General features: G+C 39.6%; 1 long non-coding RNA gene across 1 annotated transcript; it reads right to left on the reverse strand.

Annotated features, from left to right (window-relative positions):
- Positions 1–1992: 1992 nt before the first annotated feature.
- On the reverse strand, positions 1993–2963 carry LOC122148009. Its single transcript, XR_006162016.1, has 2 exons — positions 2830–2963; positions 1993–2333 (listed from the first exon to the last, which is right to left on the reverse strand). It is a non-coding gene; the product is annotated as an uncharacterized LOC122148009 (long non-coding RNA).
- Between the last annotated feature and the right edge of the window lie 17024 nt (positions 2964–19987).

Here is a 19987-nt window from a genome sequence, read left to right on the forward strand (position 1 = left end):
TTTTTTGTCAGAGAGTCACAGTCACTTCCGTCATCACCACAGTCTACACAAGCATCAGTGCCAATGTTCATAAGATCAAATTCACCTGCGTTCTAATTCCCCGCACCTGCTGCAGCTCATCAAGCTCCTCTTTATTAGTGCTCACCACTCACATGCTCTTTGTTTGGTCTACCATTCACTACCTTGAACCTAGTGTGGCTCCCTTGTCACGCACCTGTGTGGTTTCTCCACCGCTCTGATGCTCCACGTGATTCCTGCAAGAAAGCAAAGAACTGACACCGCAAGCTAAGCCCTCTGAACCTTGACTCTGTGCTACTTACATCATCACCACCTGGTTCACACCCTTGTCTCAGTCAATAAAGGCCTTTGTTTGACCAGTTACCTCTGTGTCTCCAAGCCTGTGTCTGTGACTATTAAAGTTAGTAATTGATTTGTATTTCAATGAGTGAAATAAGTATCTGATCCCTTACCAACCAGCAAGAATTCTGGCTCCCACAGATTGTTGAAAAAGTGAAAGTTGTGACATTTGCCAAGTATGGTAACCCATACTTGGAACTGGTGCTCTGCATTTGACCCATCCAAGTGCACACACAGCAGTGAGAAGTCAACGCATCGTGAACACACACCCGGAGCAGTGGGTAGCTATATCCAGCGCCCAGGGAGCAACTGGGGGTTCAGTGCCTTGCTCAAGGGCACTTCAGCCATGGGTATCGAGGGTGGAAGAGAGTGCTGTTCATTCACTCCCCACCCACCAACAACTCCTGCCAGCATCGAGACTCAAACCTGCGACCTTCTGGTTACAAGTCCAATTCTCTAACCATTAGGCCCCAGCTGCCCATGTGGAACACAGATTAGTCCAGCCACTTTAAAAAGTTACTCCTAATGTCAGCTCGTTAGGTGTATAAGACAATCTGTATCTTCCATTCCAACCTCTCCCACCACCATGGGCAAGACCAAAGAGCTGTCAAAGGATGTCAGAGACAAGACTGTAGATCTGCACAAGGCTGGAATGAGCCACAAGAGCAAGAAGGTTGGTGAGAAGGTGTTGATGCGATTATTAGTAAATGGAAGAAATACAAAACAACCATCAGTTGGCCTCGGTCTGGAGCTCTGTGCAAGATCTTGCCTCATAGGGTAAGGATGATCATGAAAAAGGTGAGGGATCAGCACTGAACTACACGGGAGGAGCTTGTTTATAATCTTAACATATAAATTGAATCAATTAAACAAACATACATAATATTATCATTATAACATTTGACATTTCTGTCCCCCTCACTGCTGAATTGATTGCTACTGCCCTGTAACATAACTGAATATAAAACTTTGCTATATGCTGTGTTATCTTCATTTTAGGGATTTATTCGGTGGGAAAGGAGCCAAAAATGGCTCTTTTGATGTTGAAGGTTGCAGACCCCTCTTCTATGGCATCACTGTGAAAACCCCCTTTTGGAAGGTTTACTTTTAAGAGTGTACGTTATAATTACAGTTATTGTGTGGTTATAAGGGTTTGCAGATGCTTTTCTATTCATGCAGCTTGCATTATGTTTACTACAGGGACTGCCCCAATGAGGTCTGGTGCTTTACGAGCATGCAAAATGTGAGTCTTACTAAATCACTTTATGAATCAATTCTTCAAGAATTCAAACCCACAACCTTCAGATTACTAAGAGCTCTTGAACCACTAAAATACCGGCAGCCCTGAATGTTTCTAGGGGTCCTCTTCACAAACTGCTTGCAGAATGTGACCACAACTGATATTTGGGTTGGACATTGGCTGAGATTTTATTTAAATCCACGTATGCTTTTTTGTTTTGGTGAAGACATGACGGATGTGGTGAGGCTAGTATGAATATTATGTAAAATTACAATAGGTAGTAAATCTGTTCATTCAGAAAAAAAGAGGAAAAAACCCTCATTCATTTACATGAATAAAAACTCACACATTCAGCCCATCAAACAAAGGAAATGAAAGTTAATTACAAAAACAAATGGTTGCAGGTTCCTTTTATTTGTTTTCGGTTCAGACAGAAGCTGCAAATACAATTTAACGATTCAATGAACAGACTTTTAAGTCATTTGTGATTATTTACATATTTTTTTTATATATATATGTATTTCATACTTATTGAGTTGTTTCTGGATGTGTGAATGCGAACACAACTTACACAACTAGATTTAACCTAGTTATGAGATTTGGAGATTTAGCCACCAGCGCAGGACTAATGCTAACAGCATAGGTGTTCAGTAGTACAAAACCCCTATCACGATTAGCATTAAACCTGAACTGGGACGATTCAGAGCCGCGATCACGTCATGATCTGGAGCAGAACCTGTTCAGAAGAAAAGAAACAAAATCAGATTGACTATAAATCACATTGTTTAAATGCTTTTCATGATGCATTTCTAAAAACATAGAAAAAAAAATACAAAAAACTAAAAACTTGTTTTCATGATGCATCAGATTTTTTTGGGTTTGAATTATGACAATAAAAGCAAACTGTCTGTCCGTTTAGAGTCAATCCTAAAACTACATTTAAATAATGTGGTCAACATCATCTCCATTGCCCACACATCCAGTTCAGAAAGGTGACGATCTGTGACCTTTAAACGCTGGTAACACTGAGTCACATATACATCCGACTCTGCTCCTTCTCCTTTCTTTGCTCTCATTCCCTGTTTTTAACAGTTATGTGGAGTCTGTTTCAAATTTCACTGGCTGATAAAGATGCCGTTTCGATATTCAAAAACACAAACTTTAACAGAAGGAAGGAAATGCAGAAGCCACAGCATCATGTGGTTTTCTTCAGAGCTCTGAAACACATTTACCTGTTTGATTTCCTTCCTTGTTCTGTTGATATATTCCTCCTTGACAACTGCCAGTCCTCTGATTTAGTCTGCTGGTTTTAGCTGAAAGTCGTTTTAGCACATCTTTGAGATATTCCATTCATTTTAAACAGAACTCATTGACTTTCTGTCTCTGTCTCCCATCTTTCTCTCTAAGCAACGCTACTGAGGCCTATATATACACACGGTACTTTAGAGAGAAGTGACTCATGTGAAACCCCCTCCAATGGAAATTACGAAGGGGAAAAGTGTGATCAGACTATCTATGTAAATTAAAGTGTTTAGAAAGGATTAAAATTAGTAGTTCACCGTTCTTCAAATCATATCTATGAAATCATAAGCATTACGGGGAAGTTGCTGCTTGTTTTAATAATAGTAAAACTATGATTAGGGAGTTTCTAAGATTGAGTTCTGTTGATTTTCTGTTGTAAATGAAAACACCATTAACATTCAGGATGAAAAGTTGATGATGATAATAATGACAGGTAACAATCATTCATGTATTATAAACCTGAAAGACAAAATATATAGTCACGTCTGTTTGTATAGGTTTTATTCATACCCAAAAACACAGATTCAGCTTAGAGGAAGGATTTAGTGTTTGTGTTGTACATTCATTTATCTATATTTGCTATTTCATATTCAGTTTAATTCCACTAATATTGTCTGTATATTTTTCTAGATTTGATCTTCATCAATAATCATTGATGATGGTTATTATTTCAGTTGGCATGAGTCAATCAGGGATTTTCACCCTTTGGGCTAAACCCATTATTCACTTAATGACTGTCTCACGGAATATTTCACATTTATCCTTAGATGACCTGCTAAAAGGGATAGTTCACTCAAAAAAATTACCCCATGTTTTACTCACCCTCAAGCCATCCTAGGTGTACAATATATGACTTTCTTCTTTCAGACAAATTTCATTTTATTATTATTTTTTTATTATCATTATTGAATCTCTCAACATTTTATAACAATAGCCAGGTGGTAAACACACACACACACACACACACACACAATGTTACTTGCAATCGCCATCTGCACTCTCCTACTGCGTCTGGGAGAGCTCAACGTGCTGCAACTTAAGAAGATACATGCAAATAGAAAAAGCACCAGGAAATTAAGAAAACATCTGCATCAGTTTGACAACACACACACTGCAAATACTCACAACACAACCAAATACAGCAACATGCTGTAAAAATTCACAACACAATCAAATATAGAAACGCGCTGCAAATACAGAAACGCACTGCAAAAACTCGCAACACAAACAAATACACGTAGCGTCCCACTCCCTTAAACTTATGAAGGGGCCCTGGATTAATCTGCAGTTAAATATCTCTAAATGTTCTCTGAATATTATTAGCCTTGTTTCAGTAAACCTTTTCTCTGCTTTTGGTATGCTTCTTAACTGACTAAAATAACCACACAGTCCATTAAACGAGACATAACTTTGATTAGTTTACTTAAGACAAATAAAATAAAAAAGAAATATAATAGAAATAACATGTAAAGTTTTCCCCTTAACAGATGCACAATAAGAGGGTCTGTCCTCTTTTCAACTCCACACTTTAACTGTCACACTTTAATGTTTCAGGTCATGAAACAAATTTAAATATTAGTCAAAGATAACACAAGTGAACACAACATGCAGTTTTTAAATGAAGGTTTTTATTATTAAGGAAAAACAAAATCCAAAACTACATGGCCCTGTGTGAAAAAAATGTTTGCCCCCTAATAACTGGTTGGGCCACCCTTAGCAGCAACAACTGCAATCAAGCGTTTGCAATAACTGGCAATGAGTCTGTTACAGCGCTGTGGAGGAATTTTTGGTCCACTCATCTATGCAAAATTGTTGTAATTCAGCCACACTGGAGGGTTTTCGAGCATGAACCACCTTTTTAAGGTCATGCCACAGCATTTCATAGGATTCAGGTCAGGACTTTGACTAGTCTTCATTTTGTTTTTCTTCAGCCATTCAGAGGTGGACTTGCTGGTGTGTTTTGGATCATTGTCCTGCTCCAGAACACAAGTTTGCTTCAGCTTGAGGTCACGAACAGATGGCTGGACATTGTCCTTCGGGACTTTTGGTAAACCGCAGAATTCATGGTTCCATTTATCACAGCAAGTCTTCCAGGTCCTGAAGCAGAATAACAGCCCCAGACCATCACACTACCACCACCATATTTTACTGTTGGTATGATGTTCATTTTCTGAAATGCGGTGTTACTTTTACACCAGACATATTGGGACACACACCTTCCAAAAAGGTCAACTTTTGTCTCGTCAGTCCACAGAGTATTTTCCCAAAAGTCTTGGGGATCATCAAGATGTGACCTCTTGGATAAGTTGTTGCTGTGCTCTAGGGGTAATTTTGGTCAGCCAGCCACTCCTGGGAAGGTTCTCCACTGTTCCATGAAGTAATCAGGCCTGAAATGAGGAAGGGGGCCAACACTTTTTCACATCACTGTATATATATATATAACTAATATATATTAGTGGAATTGCATTGTCATGGTTCAAATCTTAATTATCTGACCGTCATCAATTCCTAGCAATGAATGATGAGATATCGCATCGTTCACAAGTACAGTATGGAGTGCCACAAGGCTCAGTACTAGGACTGTTGCTTTTCACACTTCACATATTACCCTTGGGAGATATTTCATCAAGAGACATGGTGTTAGCTTTCACTGTTATGCTGATGATACACAGCTCTATATTTCTTCGCGGCCCGATGAAACCTACTAATTTGCAAAACTAACGAAATGCATGCATAGTTGATATAAAAAAACTGGATGACTAGAAATTTCCTACTGCTAAATTCTGAAAAAACTGTGGTTTTAATTACTGGACCAAAAACCTCTGCATGTAATAATCTAAAACACTGTCTAACACTTGATGGCTGCTCTGTTAATTTCTCCTCATCAGTTAGGAACCTAGGTGTGCTATTTGATAGCAACCTTTCCTTTGAAAACCATTTTTCTAGCATTTCTAGCAATGTCAAATGCAGAAACGTTAATTCATGCATTCATGACCTTAATGTTAGATTATTGTAATGCTTTATTGGGTGGTTACTCTTTATTGCACGCTTAATAAAACTCCATCTGGTCCAAAATGCAGCAGCTAGAGTTTTTACGAGAACGAGGAAGCACGACCACATTAGCCTGGTTCTGTCAACTCTGCACTGGCTCCCTATTGAACAATGAATACATTTTTATAATCTTGCTAATTACTTATAAAGCCCTGAATGGTTTAGCTCCTCAATACATGAGTGAGCTCATATCACATTATAGTCCTTCATGTCCGCAGGAATCTAAAAACTCTGGCCATTTGATAATATCTAGAATATCAAAATAAACAGCGGGCGAATCCCGACTGAGCCTGGTATTTCCCAAGTTTTTTTCTCCATTTATGTCACCGATGGAGTTTTGGTTCCTTGCCACTGTCACCTTTGGCTTGCTTAGTTGGGGACGCTTGACCAATTGCACAGGCACTATTGGAAGAGAGCTGAACTGGATGATAACATCACTGAATCATCAATGAACTGACTTTTGACTGGAAAAATGACTTATTGTCTTTGTGCATTATTGACAATCTATTTTCCTGTTTAACACTGTAAAGCTGCTTTGACACAACCAGTATTGTAGCAATGCCACATAAGGGGTGATTTATGTATACGGTTGTTGATTATCACTAATATATTGTGGATCATTTAATCTATTATCACCCTGTTTTCTGTATTGTTGCCTCTATATATGTGTGTGTATTTGCCCTGGATGAGATCAGTCTTGCGAGACTGCACGTGTTACCTGGCATCGCAAACTTTCACGTGATCAGAACAAGGAAGCTCGGTTTACTATATGGGGAGCTGGCTTACCGGCGTTGGAGGGGTTGGTGCTCACGCTGTTCATTGTTAGTTTCCCCCGGGTCTTCGAGCGCTTGTGGAATACTTACCAAACTGTTTTTTGGATTTTACGGCTGCCTCTCTTGTGGAGTATTTTTTGTATGTTTATTTTTCTAGACATTGGATTACTTACCAAGAAGGAGTTTAAAAGTTTTGGTCACTACTTTGGATCTGCTCTCTGATGTTCGTTCATGATCTTCCATTGGTAAGACTGATTCAAATCTTGTATATACAGAGTTCTGGCATGAAACTCTGATGGCGGAGTCCAATAGGTCTAACTCAATCTGTGAATAAAGGCAAGTCTAATTTTAAAACTAAAAGAAGCAGTTTTGCTACTACTGTTAAATCAATGGAAAGGAAATCAGAAATTGGGATTAACAAAAGAAACAATTTTACCCAGCAACAAGAGTTGTTTGTTTTGCAGATGTGGACACACTTTGGAATTGTGCCCTCTATTTGAAAAGAGGAGTCATGGTGAAATGATTTCATTCTTAAAAGATAACAGCATTTGTTTTGCCTGCATGTGTACAGGGCACATCAGTAAACATTGTAAATATCACCTTTCATGTAAAGTGTGTAATCTTAAACACCCTAGTATACTTCAAATCTACCCAAGAGAAAATGTGAGTGAGTCAAAGCAAGTGAAGAAGTAGACGGAAAATGTAATGGGCAGTGATCTGGAATCTGTTGAGTCCAGTGGATTTATTGGGGCTGGTGAATATGAATGTAAACTTTCTATAGTTCCTGTGAAAGTGAAATATAAAAAAGGAAATAAGACTGTGATTACTTATGCATTTTTGGACCAAGGTAGCACAGCAGTGTTTTGTACATCTGGATTGATGAATAGACTTGTTCTTTCGGGTAGAAAAACAAATATTCTCTTGTGTAATCAGGAGAAAGTCACAACTACCCATGTTGTTTCTGGGTTAGAAGTAGCTGGTTTGAATGAAGAAGATCTTTGGGAGTTACCTGATGCCTATACACAAGAGACTATGCCTGTGCATAGCAGAAATATCCCAAGACAAATGGATTTGCAGTGAAGGCCACATTTGAAACATGTGAATCTACCTGAAATTGACTGAATTGCTTGTAGGAATAAATGCCCCAAGGGTTATGGAGCCGATTGAAGTGGTCCGCAGTGTCAATAACGGACACTGTGCAATTAAATTTGTCAAATACGGTCCTTTTGGTCATCTAAACCACGCTCGCCCAGGAGGCTTAAACGGACTGTCGATCGCAGTGTATTAACCAACCTGGCCAGATCGGTTGGCAACGATTCTGGTAAAAACAGTTTTTCCTTTGTCGATTTTTCCATAGTCGATATAAAAAACTGGATGACGAGTAATTTCTTACTGCTAAATTCTGAAAAAACAGAGGTGTTAATTATAGGGCCAAAAAGCTCTGCATGTAATGACCTAGAATGATGTCTAAGCCTTGATGGCTGCTCTGTCAATTCTTCGACATCAGTTAGGAACCTAGGTGTGCTATTTGATAGCAACCTTTCCTTAGAAAGCCACGTTTCTAGCATTTGTAAAACTGCATTTTTCCATCTCAAAAATATATCTAAATTACGGCCTATGCTCTCAATGTCAAATGCAGAAATGTTAATCCATGCGTTTATGACCAAGGTTAGACTATTGTAATGCTCTATTGGGTGGTTGTTCTGCACGCTTAGTAAACAAACTCCAGTTAGTCCAAAATGCAGCAGCTAGAGTTCTTACTAGAACCAGGAAGTATGATCATATTAGCCCGGTCCTGTCAACACTGCACTGGCTCCCTATCAAACATCGCATAGATTTTAAAATCTTGCTTATTACTTATGAAGCCCTGAATGGTTTAGCACCTCAGTATTTGAACGAGCTCTTGTTACATTATAGTCCTCCACGTCCGCTCCGTTCTCAAAACTCTGGCAATTTGATAATACCTAGAATATCAAAGTCAACTGCGGGCAGCAGATCCTTCTCATATTTAGCGCCCAAACTCTGGAATAACCTACCTAACATTGTTCGGGAGGCAGACACACTCTTGCAGTTTAAATCTAGATTAAAGACCCATCTCTTTAAACTGGCTTACACGTAACATACTAATATGCTTCTAATATCCAAATCCGTTAAAGGATTTTTAGGCTGCATTAATTAGGTAAACCGGAACCGGGAACACTTCCCATAACACCCGATGTACTTGCTACATCATTAAAAGAATGGCATCTACGCTCATATATGTCTGTTTCTCTCTTATTCCGAGGTCACCGTAGCCACCAGATCCAGTCTGTATCCAAGTCAGAGGGTCACTGCAGTCACCCAGATCCAGTATGTATCCAGCCCAGATGGTGGATCAGCACCTAGAAAGGACCTCTACAGCCCTGAAAGACAGCGGAGACCAGGACTAGAGCCCCAGAGACAGATCCCCTGTAAAGATCTTGTCTCAGATGACCACCGGGACAAGACCACAGGAAACAGATGATTCTTCTGCACAATCTGACTTTGCTGCAGCCTGGAATCGAACTGCTGGTTTCGTCTGGCCAGAGGAGAACTGGCCCCCCAACTGAGCCTGGTTTCTCCCAAGGTTTTTTTCTCCATTCTGTCACTGATGGAGTTTTGGTTCCTTGCCGCTGTCGCCTCTGGCTTGCTTAGTTGGGGACACTTCATTTACAGCGATATCGTTGACTTGATTGCAAATTATTGCACAGATACTATTTAAACTGAACTGAGCTGCATGATGACATCACTGAATTCAGTGATGAACTGCCTTTAACTGTCATTTTGCATTATTGACACACTGTTTTCCTAATTAATGTTTTTCAGTTGCTTTGATGCAATCTTTTTTGTTTAAAGCGCTATATAAATAAAGATGACTTGACTTGACTTGACTTTGGATTACTTAATATACGATCGCTTTCCACTAAAGGACCCCTGATGTACAATCTGCTGTCTAACCGTGAGTTTGACTTTTTCTGTCTAACTGAGACATGGCAGAAACCAGATGACTTTTTCCATCTAAACCAGTCTGTTCCCCCAGGATATAGTTATGTTTGTAAATATCATGATATGGGAATGGGAGGGGGGCTAGCAATACTTTATAAAGAGAAATTGAAAGTATCTCAGTTAACTTTGCCTACATATTCTTATTTTGAATCAATTGCCATAAAAATCAATGGTGTGATTCCTACCATCCTCATAACTATCTTCCGCCCTCCCAAGAGCAATAATGCCTTTTTAACTGAACTATCTGAACTCTTGACTTATCTATGTTCAATATCTTCAAATGTTATCCTTCTGGGTGATTTTAACATTCATACAGATAATGTCAGTAATGCATTTACAAGTGAATTTTTATCATGTTTGGATTGCTTTGGTATACAACAATTTAACACACTGCCCACTCATACTAAGGGGCATACTCTTGATCTTGTTTGCTGCTCTGGTATAACACCTTTTAATTGTACTGTTTCTGATCTATCCATATCAGATCACTTTCTGATGTCATTTTGTGCCAAACTGGCCATTTTTAAGGTAAACCTGTGTCGCCTGATTACATTTCGGAATATTAAGAACATTGATTTTCCTACTTTTGCTAATGAATTTCCATCTTCTCCAGTAAATCTGATTTCTCTATTGTTGATGAACTGGTAAAATATTACGATGATGGACTGAACATGATTTTAGATGAATTTGCACCTGTGAAAACTCGAACTGTTTCATTTGTACATTCAGTTCCTTGGTTTACACCTGAACTGCGTGAACTTAAAACTAAAGACCGTAGGTTAGAGCGGGTGTAAGTCAGGTCTGGCCTTACTGTTCATAAAGAAATGTATGCTGAACATATTCAAAATTATAAAAATGCACTGACTAAAGCTAAATCCGATTACTACTCCAATATAATTGGAGTTAGCAATGGGAACTCTAGGTCTCTTTTCTTGGTGGCAAACAATATTCTGAAACCACCTGATTCTTTGCCAATTGATATCCATTTTTAAATCTACTTTTTGCTGTCAACAATCTTCAACTGCAGGCTACTCCAGCTTTGAGCTGCAACTCTTTGAGGTAAAGCTTTCGGGAACTTTTCTCTGTGCGGTGGTCTATCGACCACCAAAATTCAACAAAGACTTTGTTCGGGACTTTGCAGACTTTGTATCGGGTGTCACTCTTAAATATGATCACATTTTGATTGTTGGTGATTTTAATATACATGTGTGTTGTGAGAACAAACCTCTGGTCAAAGACTTCATGAATGTAATTGACTCTTTTGACCTTATGCAGTCCGTTCGGGAGCCTACGCATGAAAAGGGTCATATTTTGGATCTTGTGCTGTCATATGGGCTGGACATACAGATAACTGAGATCGGCCACACACTTTTATCCGACCATTTACCTGTTCTATTCTCCTTCTCTGTGCCTGCTCCCTCTTTAAGCGCAGTTCCTCTGCGCAGTCTCCGTGTTTTTAATTCTGGAACTCCACAGCTGTTTTGTGCTATTTTTAAAGACTCTTTTTTATACTCTCTGGATGATCTTAATGACTGCAGTGTGGATGAATGCATAGCAATGTTTGATTCTCTCTGTACTAAGATTTTAGATTTGATCGCACACATGACTTTAAAGCGCATAAAGCCACAGAAGGAGCCCTGGCTGAATGAGTCTACTCGTGCGCTCAGGCGCACATGTAGACAGGCGGAGAGAAAATGGAAAAAGGACAATCTTCAAATTTCTAGGGAACTCCTTCAGGACAGTCTTATTAATTATCAGCAGGCTGTAAAAACTGCAAAAACTGAATATTTCTCTTTACTTGTGTCAAAAAATGCTCATAAGCCTCAGGTTCTTTTTAATGTATTTGATTCACTGGTGAACTCTGGTGATGCTGTTTGTATGGAGCCTTCTTCTAGCTTGTGTGAGGCTTTTCTGCAGTTTTTTACAGATAAGATTTCTGCTATTAGAATTCCACTATCTCGGTCTGCTCAGGACCCCTCAGCTCCTCTAGCAAGCACAGCTGTCTTCGACAGCTTTGAACCGGTCTGTCTCTCTGAATTGAATGAGATAGTTGCACATTTACGCCCTGCTAACTGTCAAACAGATAGCATTCCATCATGTCTGTTTAAGGAGGTCTTCTGTTCGGTGGAGTCTTTTATTTTGAAATTTATTAATTTGTGACCTTAGTTCTGGCTGCGTCCCATCCTCCTTCAAACATGCCATAGTTCAGCCTCTTTTGAAGAAGAAGAACTTAGACCCTCTGGTTTTGTGTAATTTAAGACCCATTTCTAAGCTCCCTTTTATTTCAAAGGTTTTAGAAAGAGCTGTGTTAATTCAGGTCCAAGAATTAAAAAAAAAAAAAGCTGATGTTTGTGAACAGTTTCAGTCTGGTTTTAGGTCTCGTCATAGCACGGAGACTGCTCTTTCAAAAGTTTTTAATGATCTGTTCTTACACCTTGATACTGGCAACTGTGCCATTCTAATTCTGCTTGATTTGACTGCAGCCTTCAACACAGTTGATCATAAAATTCTTCTGTGGCGCTTAGAGCACTGTGTTGGCTTAAAAGGCACTGTCCTAAAGTGGTTTGAGTCGTATTTAACAGACAGATCAATTTCTGTACAAATGGGACAGTTTTCCTCCTCAGTGGCCCCTCTGACCTGTGGACTTTTGGGTCCACTCCTATTCACCCTGTATATACTCCCATTGGGATTCATATTCAGGAAGCATGGCATTTCTTTCCACTGCTTCGCTGATGATGTGCAGGTGTATCTACCGCTAAAGGTTCCAGTAAAAGAATCTTTGCAGGCCGTGATAAACTGCATGAGTGATATTAAGACATGGATGGACCTAAACTTTTTAAAAATTAATGAGAATAAAACGGAGGTTGTCTTGTTTGGTCGTCCAGAGTTGGTTCAGGTTCTTACCAGCTCCCTCGGCCAACTAGCACCTCATTTAAGATCCCATGCCAGGAATCTTGGAGTGATTGTTGACAGTGCTTTTAAACTGGATAAGCAGGTCAGTGCTGTGGTTAAGTCTTGTTTTTTTCAGCTTAGACTGATAGCTAAAGTCAAACCGTATTTGAGACAGGCTGACCTAGAAAAAGTTATTCATGTTTTTATTACCTCTCGCCTGGATTACTGTAACTCCTTGTATACAGGCATTGGGAAGTCTGAGCTCTATCGTCTGCAGCTTGTACAGAACGCAGCAGCTCGTCTTTTAAGCGGCAGGAAGAAGCGGGAGCACATTACTCCAGTGCTCTCATCGCTTCACTGGCTTCCAGTAAAGTATCGGATTGATTTTAAGGTTATTTTATTTGTTTTTAAATGTCTCAATGGGCTAGCCCCAAAGTATCTTACAGACCTTGTCAGGTTGCATAGGCCCTCCAGAGACCTCCGTTCAGCCAGCCTGATGGTCCTGGAGGTTCCTAGATCGAAATTGAGATCCAGTGGTGATCGAGCCTTCTCAGTGGCAGCTCCCACTCTCTGGAACTCACTGCCCATAGCTGTGCGGACTGCTAGTAGCCTGTCCACTTTTAAATCATTGCTGAAGAATCATTTGTTTGAAGTAGCTTTTGGCACATGGGAGCCGCCTTGATGAATGTGTTGTATTCTATGTGTATATTATTATTATTATTTTTTTTTTCCTTAGTATTTTGTTATTTCATTGTTCTTTTTTTGTGTATTTTACTGTGAAGTACTTTGGTAGGCCCTGGCCTTGGAAATGTGCTATATAAATAAATGTGACATTGACGTTGACATTGACATGTGTTCCACTGACTTATGTGATCGCTTTTTGACTTTTTTTGCATCTAAGGTTGAAAATGTCCATCAGCAATTACTTACTGGTACTCTTCACAATAAGTCCTGTCAGTCTATCACTCACACACCTCCCCACTCTGTTTTCTCTAACTTTACACTACTAACTATTTCAGAGTTACCACAGCAACACACCACCACAGCACTGAGACTGCTCTTGTCAGAATAACCAATGATCTACTGTTGGCAGCTGACTCTGGGCTTTTAACTATACTTGTCCTTCTTGACTTGAGCGCTGCCTTTGATACTGTCTCACATAAGATACTTCTTGACAGGGTCGCTTCCATTGGTATTACTGGCATTGCTCTATCTTGGTTTAGTTCAAATATATCTGGACGCAGTCAGCTTATTCAATTAAAAGGTTTTAGTTCAAGAATATCTACAGTCACCACTGGTGTTCCCCAGGTTTCTGTTTTGAGCCCACTTCTTTTCATTATATATATGGTCCCTCTTGGTTATATTTTAAGGAAATATGGTATTAATTTTCACTGTTATGCGGATGACACCACACTTTACCTGTCTGCCAAACCCACCGGTTCTTTTCTGCCGCCATCTTTGTCAAGTTGTTTAGCTGAAATTAAAGATTGGCTTTCAGCGAACTTCTTGAAGGTAAATGGCAACAAAACTGAGGCTCTGCTTGTTGGCACTAGATCTGTTGTGTCTAAATCTAATTGTTTCTCTCTATACATTGACAATACTGCAATCTGTGCTACCTCTCAGGTTAAAAGTTTGGGTGTCATCATGGATAGCACACTATCCTTTAAAGCTCAAATTAATAATATCACGTGGGTCGCATACTTCCATCTGCGCAATATTAACCGTCTCCGTCCCTTTCCTTCAAATAATAATACTGTAGTTCTCATTCACGCACTAGTCACTTTACATATAGACTACTGCAATGCTCTTCTCACAGGTATTCCCTCCAAATTGCTGCATAAGCTTCAGTTGGTTAAGAATTCTGCAGCTCGTGTTCTCTCTAGAACACCTTATACTGATCACATTTCTCCGGTTCTCCAGCAATTGCACTGGCTTCCAGTAAAATACAGAGTTGAATTCAAAATCTTGCTACTCACTTATAAGGCACTTCATAATCTTGCACCACTATACCTTACTCAACTTCTCCATGTTTACACTCTTTCACGTGCACTTAGATCTTCATCTTCAATTTCTCTTGTGGTACCTCGGATTCGACTTACTACCATGGGTGCCAGATCTTTTATTTATGCTGCCCCCCGCATATGGAACTCTCTTCCCCTCGATGTTCGCAATAGCAAGTGCTTGTTGACTTTTAAAATGCGTCTTAAGACATATCTTTTTATACAGGCTTTTTTATAACGTTTTATTGAGACTAAAATTCACTTTACATGTATATGCTGTTTGTTTGTTGTGTGTTTTGTCTTATGCAGTGACCTGTATATTGCTTGTAAGATGACCTTGGGTGTTCTGAAAGGCGCCATGAAATAAAATGCATTATTATTATCATTAAAATTGAATTTCCTGAATGTAACAAAAATGAACAAGTTGGGTTTTCAAGAGAAGATCACAAGATTATGGAGATGGTAACAGACTCATTTAAGCTGGTAGATGGTCATTATTCTATTGGCTTGCCTTTGAGGAAAAAAGATGTCCGTATGCCAGACAACAAGATAATCGCAGAACAGCATGCTCTGAATCTAAAGAAAAGATTTAATTCTGAATATTCTATTTTCATGAAAGATCTTATCTCTAAAGGTTATGCAGAGAGAGTGCCAGCTGAAGACTTGGGATGTAGCGATGGTAAAAGTATGATATATACCCCATCACGGTGTTTACCACCCCTGCAAAGGAAAGCTCTGGGTTGTTTTTGATTGTGGAGCTATGTTCTAAGGGAAGTCTTTGAATACCCTGTTATTACAGGGTCCAGACCTCACCAGTTCATTGACTGGAGAGATAAACAGATTTAGGAAGGAACGAGTTGTGATCATGGCAGATATTGAAGCCATGTTTCATCAAGTGAGGTTGCCGAAAGATTATGCAGATTTGCTGAGATTTCTTTGGTGGCCTGATGGTGACCTTATTCAAGATATGGTTGAGTATTGTATGGTCATGCACCTCTTTGGAGCCACTTCGTAAACAAGTTGTGCAGATTTTGCTCTCAGAAGGTGCACAGAAGATAACAAAGACTTTAGCAAGGAAGTAATTGATGCAATCTTGCATTGCCTTTACGTAGACGACTGTCTTGTCTCTGTAAATTCAGAGGATAAAGCTGTTACTCTGTATCATGACCTCCTAGCTATTTGTGCTAAGGGGGGTTTCACATTGACAAAATGGATAAGTAACATTCGAGATGTGCTGGTAAAAATCCCAGAGGAACTCAGAGCAAAAGATATGTAAAAGATTTGGATTTGGGCCAAGATTTAGTTCCCATAGAGAGAGAGTTAGGCATACAATGGTGTATACAATCTGATGCCTTCGAGTTCAAAATCGTGTTGCAGCAGAGGCCTTCAACCAAAAGAGGGATCCTTGCTACTGTGAGTTCTGTTTATGATCCCTAAGGAATTCTGCAAAAAGGATCTTACAAGATCTGTGCAGGAAGAAACTTGGCTGGGATGATATTATTCCTGATTCAATTGCTCAGGAGTGGATCAACTGGTTGGATAGATTACATGAGTTAAAAAGCTTTAAGATTGATTGATGTTTCAAACCTATGAGTTTTGGAGAGGTGAATACAGCACAGTTGCACCACTCTTCTGATGAAAGCGAAGATGGTTATGAAGTAGTTACTTCTCTGCTTTTGCATGATGTTAACTTACAAGTGAATGTTGATTTTGTAATGGGGAAAGCTAGAGTAGCTCCTTTGAAGCCAGTGTCTATCCTTCGAATGGAACTTACTGCTGCAAGGTTGGCAAGCTGGATGGATTCAGTGTGGAGAAAAGAACTCTGTATGTGCCCTCAAGACTCTGTTTTCTGGACTTACAGTACCTCTGTATTAAAATATATCAGAGAATAAGTTTCTAGGTATCAAATTTTCATTGCCAACAGAGTTTCAGAAATTCTTAAGGTGTCTCAATCATCACAATGGAGGTACATGAGCACTGCAGTAAATCCAGCAGACATAGCTTCCATAGGGCTGAGATTGGAATCATTTTTGAAGAACAAGAGTTGGGTTTTCGGACCACAGTTTCTTCTTTTGCCTGAAAAGGAATGGCCAGTCAATCCTACTGACCTGGGAGAATGTTTACAAAATGATCCGGAGGTAAAAGGTGTCATTGTCAATACTGTACAATTAGAGGGGGATATGAATGTTATGACACACTTTATCCAATATTTCTACTCTCGGATCCGTTTAAAGAGGTCAGTAGCTTGGATTTTCAGATTTAAGAAATTACTCTGAAATCACTGAAAATAGCTTTAACACAATCCGGCATGGATGAAAACCAACAAAGACAACAACTGAAATATGAAATGGAGAAAATGAAGGGTCAGTGTGAAAGAAGTGAGTTTTCTGTGGAGTTAAAGAATTTGTTATTATTATTTGTTACTGGCAAAGACAAAGATACTCCAATGAATTCTCAAGTCTGCAAAAGGAAGAACAAGTGAAAAGGAACAGTCACATTTACAGTGGTGCGCGAAAGTTTGGGCACCCCAGGTAAAAATTTGTATTAATGTGCATAAAGAAGCCAAGAAAAGATGGAAAAATCTCCAAAAGGCATCAAATTACAGATTAGGCATTCTTATAATATGTCAAAAAAGTTAGATTTTATTTCCATCATTTACACTTTCAAAATAACAGAAAACAAAAAAATGGCGTCCGCAAAAGTTTGGGCACCCTACAGAGTTTATAGCATGCACCACCCCCTTTGGAAAGCTGAGACCTGACAGTGTCATGGATTGTTCTCAATCATCGTCTGGAAAGACCAGGTGATGGCAATCTCAAAGGTTTTAAATTCCCAGACTCATCTGACCTTGCCCCAACAATCAGCACCATGGGTTCTTCTAAGCAGTTGTCTAGAAAACTGAAACTGAAAATAGTTGACTCTCACAAAGCAGGAGAAGGCTACAAGAAGATAGCAAAGCGTTTTCAGATGCCAATATCCTCTGTTCGGAATGTTATTAAGAAATGGCAGTCATCAGGAACAGTGGAAGTTAAAGCAAGATTTGGAAGACCAAGAAAAATATCAGACAGAACAGCTCGCAGGATTGTGAGAAAAGCAAGTCAAAACCCAAGTTTGACTGCACGATCCCTCCAGAAAGATCTGGCAGACACTGGAGTTGTGGTACACCATTCCTCTATAAAGAGATACTTGTACAAAGATGGTCTTCATGGAAGAGTCATCAGAAGAAAACCTCTTCTATGTCCTCACCACAAAAATCAGCGTTTGAAGGTTGCAAATGAACATATAATCAAGCCTAATGCATTTTGGAAACAAGTTCTATGGACCGATGAGGTTAAAATAGAACTTTTTGGCCGGAATGAGCAAAGGTACATTTGGAGAAGAAAGGGCACAGAATTTAATGAAAAGAACCTCTGTCCAACTGTTAAGCATGGGGGTTGATCAATCATGCTTTGGGGTTGTATTGCAGCTAGTGGCACAGGGAACATTTCACGAGTAGAAGTAAAAATGGATTCAATAAAATTTCAGCAAATTTTGGACGCTAACTTGATGCCATCTGTGAAAAAGATGAAGTTAAAGAGATGATGGCTTCTACAAATGGATAATGATCCTAAACACACCTCCAAATCCACGGTGGATTGCATCAGAGGCGTAAACTGAAGGTTTTGCCATGGCCTTTACAATCTCCTGACCTCAACATAATTGAAAATCTATGGATAGACCTTAAAAGAGCACTGCGTGACAGACAGCCTAGAAATCTCAATGAACTGGAAGACTTTTGTAAGGAAGAATGGCCGAAGATACCTCAAACAAGAATTGAAAGACTCTTGGCTGGCTACAAAAAGTGTTTACAAGCTTGGATACTTGCCAAAGGGGGCAGTACAAGGTATTAACTCTGCAGGGTGCCCAAACTTTTGCAGACCCCATTTTTTTTGTTTTCTGTTATTTTGAAAGTGTAAATGATGGAAATAAAATCTAACTTTTTTGACATATTATAAGAATGTCTAATCTGTAATTTGATGCCTATTGGAGATTTTTCCATCTTTTCTTGGCTTCTTTATGCACCTGGGGTGCCCAAACTTTCGAGCCCCACTGTATACACTCTAACCAGTCCTTGAAGATGGTGTTTTAAGTGTAGGGGGATGGTTGAGTAGGGCAGCTATGCCCGAAGAGTCAAAACATCCTGCTATACTTGCAAAGGACTTTCACATCTCAGGCATCATCCTTAATGTAATCATATGATGCGATTAAAATTTTTCCTTTCTCTTTGGAGTGTTACAAGCTCTTGGTGCATAAAGAAGATCTGTAAAGTTGCAAAGACTAAAGTCTCAAATTCAAAGAGATATTCTTCTTTAAAAGTTAAGACTCATCCACACCCTCCTAAAACGGCTCGTTCTAACATGCCCCCACATCTCTAGGTCAATATGAGGGAATATTTGCATAACGCCACCCAGATGTTCGCGCAAAGAAAGAAGGCATATCTTTTATTCTCGTTGTTGTATTGTTGTTGCCGCCACCACCATGTCATATAGACGCTCTGTGTTTCACTATGAAAGCGAAACTACTTTGTTTGGCCTTCCAAAAGAGGACGATATCCGCTATCATCATGCCTGGAGCTGATCCATGCTGGTTGCTGAGGAAGTACATCAACTTTGCACTGTGGATCTCCAGATCGGCTTTCACCATGGACGAAGTGGAGTCCAGCCCGGGGTCGTTACATGTGGTTGCCGCAAGCCCAGTGGACACTCCTTCCTAGAATGCACCAACCGCCCCATTCTCAAGCCCGCCCGCCTCTGCTCACTCAAGCCAGCCTCCACTCACTCTAGGCCTCTGGCCTCCGCTCACACAAGGCTGGGTGTGTGACGCTGTTTCGTTGAGAAAGCGAAACTACATTGTTTGGCCTTCCAAAGAGTACATGACTAGAAATAATGTTTATATCACGTTTATAATGGGTTTTATGTTTATGTCTCATCACTCCGGCTGGACAGGGCATCACAATATGTTAAGGGGTGTAACATTTCCATCACACACTTGAGGTATTCGGCCAATCACAATGCCCTGGATAGCTTTTCAAACCGATGAGCTTTGTAAAAATAGATGCGTTTCAGAAGGCGGGGCATAGAGTAGAAACAATAATGTACAGTATGTGGAAAATAATGTGGTTTTTGATATTTAAAAGCATAAACACATTTCATTACACCAAATACACAAAATAATGTTCTTTTTAGCAGCATCATATGACCCCTTTAAACATATACAGTACATGAAGAGGTGGGTCATGGTGGCCGAAATTACATGCTATCAAGGTTGTGTCAGTAGTGTATCAGACCCGAACCAGACAAATTAAAGAT

This window comes from Cyprinus carpio, chromosome A1 (assembly GCF_018340385.1).
Source record: "Cyprinus carpio isolate SPL01 chromosome A1, ASM1834038v1, whole genome shotgun sequence".
NCBI lineage: Eukaryota > Metazoa > Chordata > Actinopteri > Cypriniformes > Cyprinidae > Cyprinus > Cyprinus carpio.